The following is a 2,983-nucleotide window of genomic DNA, read 5'->3' as shown; positions in this document are numbered from 1 at the left end:
GGGGTATAATAAATATATTTGAAACAGAAAGACCCACAAATAAGGGTCTGGAAGTCGAACTGATTATGCTTCATGGGAAGTAGGAAAGACAGGGGTAGCATTTGGGAGTTCAGACAAAACAAAAATCGATCTAATTAAAAGAAATAATCAGGGAAACGACATTTTGCTAAAAAGAAATAATAAATGAATGAACTTGCAGCAACCCTCATATATAGAAAAGAGTTGAAGAGGTTGAAAATTCTTGAGGAGAGGTCATAACAGATATATGCAGAAAGGCCACTAGGGACTGCTACTTGCAGGGAAACCCCTCCAGGAAGACAGATTTTTTCCCAGGGTCCAAAGTCTCTTCCTGCTAGGCCTGCTGGCCTTGGAGCTCTGGGTCCTTAGAAAAATAAAGCCAAGGGAGTGGAGGAGAGGAAGTAATCTACAGAGTAGGAGGGGGAAAATTCAACACAAAAGCATCTTCCCCAAAGAAAAAGTTACAAGAGAAGACCTGTCCTCCCAAAAACCCAACCCAACCCTTTGTTTATTCTTTGAATACATAGATAAGGCTACCAGTCCTTCCTTTCTCCAGGCAAGGGATTAAGATGTTCTTTCTTGAAGCCTATCTCCTTCTCTTCCAGTCTTCATGGCCTTCAAACATTTGTTTCTTTGGCCCAGAAACTGGACAAAAGGTCACTTACAAAGTAGTCTCTTCAAGGACTTTCCTACAGAAATGGAAGCTGAGGAAACCCTATGAAGACATACTGTATTGGGGCGGCTAGGTGGCGTAGTGGATAAAGCACCGACCCTGGAGTCAGGAGTACCTGGGTTCAAATTCGGCATCAGACACTTCATAATGACCTAGCTGTGTGGCCTTGGGCAAGCCACTTAACCCCATTTGCCTTGCAAAAACCTAAAAAAAAAAAAAAAAGATATACTGTAGATTATTGAATGTAGTTTTTAATAATGGATAAAGAGTGGTCCTAGAATAATCATGAAGAAATATCCTGGGGTTTAAATGTCTGTTTTCTATGTGTTATCTTAGTTGGCCCAGGCACCAGACATATAGGAAGTCTGTTTGCTGGGAGGAGCCAATTGGGAGTCTTCAGTGAGCCAAATTTGGTCTTGCTTATTCCCTTTGGGGGTTGACCACTCCCTACCAGCCCGAAACTGGGCCAAACCAGTTTTACAGTCAAGTGCTCCTGCAAAACATCCTGCTATTAAGTCTACTTGGTCCTGGCAAAGACTAGCCTTTCTTTTTCCCAAGCATAAATCTCTCATGCTTTCCTAGGCTATGGCCTCCTTTGGACTTATGCTGGGGGCCTCTCCACTAGTATCTAATTTTCTTTCTAATAAAGATTTTTCTGTTTTCAACTCAGCTTAGATTTCTCTGAATTTTGAGGGGGAGGCTTCACCTGGATAACAATCATTTCCTGAAATATGTCTTCATTTCCAAGGAGTATAACAACCAGATTGGGGTGGGGGGGTACCTCTTTCTTTTCTTCTTTTTTTTAAATTTTCCTTTATCATCTAATTTAATTTTTCCAGTCCCAAGCCTTTCATTCTAAGCCATTCATTCCATTCACATAGATGTACAGTAGAAGACAAACTTTCCAACAAAGAAACAATTCCATCTTGTACCTGAGGTCCACTTAGTGATTGGTAGGTCCCTCCTTGGCACCTCTAGGTCAAAGAAGACCCAGGCTTGGTGCTCACTCCCCACTTTGGCCACCAAACTGCCACCCTACAAGTGGCTTCCTCCCACCCTTTTTCATAGTAGCTCCTATTCCCCAATTCAATCAAAAACTTCTTGGTTCCTAGAGAGGTGGGGCATGGCTCTTTCTTGGTTTTGGAACTCTACCAGTTAGCACAGGATCTGCCTTAGAGCAGGACCTTAATAAACTCTCTCCCTCCTTTCTTTCTCATGTTAATTATGTCTTTCTATAGCATTTCACAAAGAATTGAGCACATAGTAGCTGCCACCAGGACTGCAGTCTCTCACTCTGACCATCACTGGTTTGTTGGATTGTGGAAATCTTACATTTGCAGAGTGCTTCCTCTCACCATATTTCTATGTGTGATTCTCATCAAGACCCAGTGAGGCTAAATATTTTCACCCTCATTTTACAAAAGTGAAGAGCTGAGATTGATCTTTTTTTTTTTAAACATTTGCTTCTGTGTTTTCATCTTAGTAAGGCTAAACATTCTCTCTATTTTCATTTGTTTATTTTTCCAATTATATCTAGAGATCATTTTCAATATTCATTTTTCTATAGTTTTCTCCCTCCCACCCTTTACTCCCCCTGCCCAAGGATTAACTAAATTGATATGTTATACATGCACATTTGTATTACACATACTTCCATATTGGTCACACTGTTGAAAGAATCAGAAGGAAAAAGGAAAAAAAAAATCACAAGAAGGAAAAGCAAAAAAAAAAACAAAATTAAAAAGGTGAAGATAGTATTTTTTTGTTTGTTTTTGCAAGGCAGTAGGGTTAAGTGGCTTGCCCAAGGTCACACAACTAGGTCATTATTAGTGTCTGAGGTCAGATTTGAACTCAGGTACTCCTGGCTCCAGGGCAGGTGCTCTATTCACTATGCCACCTAGCTGCCCCAAAGATAATGTGTTTTGATCTGCATTCAGATTCCATAGTTTTCTCTAAATGTGGATGGCATTTTTAATTACCCCTTTTAGAATTGTCTGATCACTCTATTGCTGAGAAGAGCTAAGTCAATCTTAGCTTATCATTATACAATGTTACTGTTAATGTATGTTCTCTTGGTTCTGCTTACTTCACTCAGCATCAGTTGATGTAATTTTTACCAGGTTCTTCTGAAATTACCTGCTTATTGTTTTTTGTTTGTTTGTTTGCTTGTTTGTTTTTTTAGGTTTTTGCAAGGCAAATGGGGTTGAGTGGGTTGCCCAAGGCCACACAGCTAAGTAATTATTAAGTGTCTGAGACTGGATTTGTACCCAGGTACTCCTGACTCCAGGGCTG

Source organism: Macrotis lagotis, chromosome X (assembly GCF_037893015.1).
Source record: "Macrotis lagotis isolate mMagLag1 chromosome X, bilby.v1.9.chrom.fasta, whole genome shotgun sequence".
NCBI classification, from domain to species: Eukaryota; Metazoa; Chordata; class Mammalia; order Peramelemorphia; family Peramelidae; genus Macrotis; species Macrotis lagotis.
Note: the sequence above shows the minus strand (reverse complement) of the source record.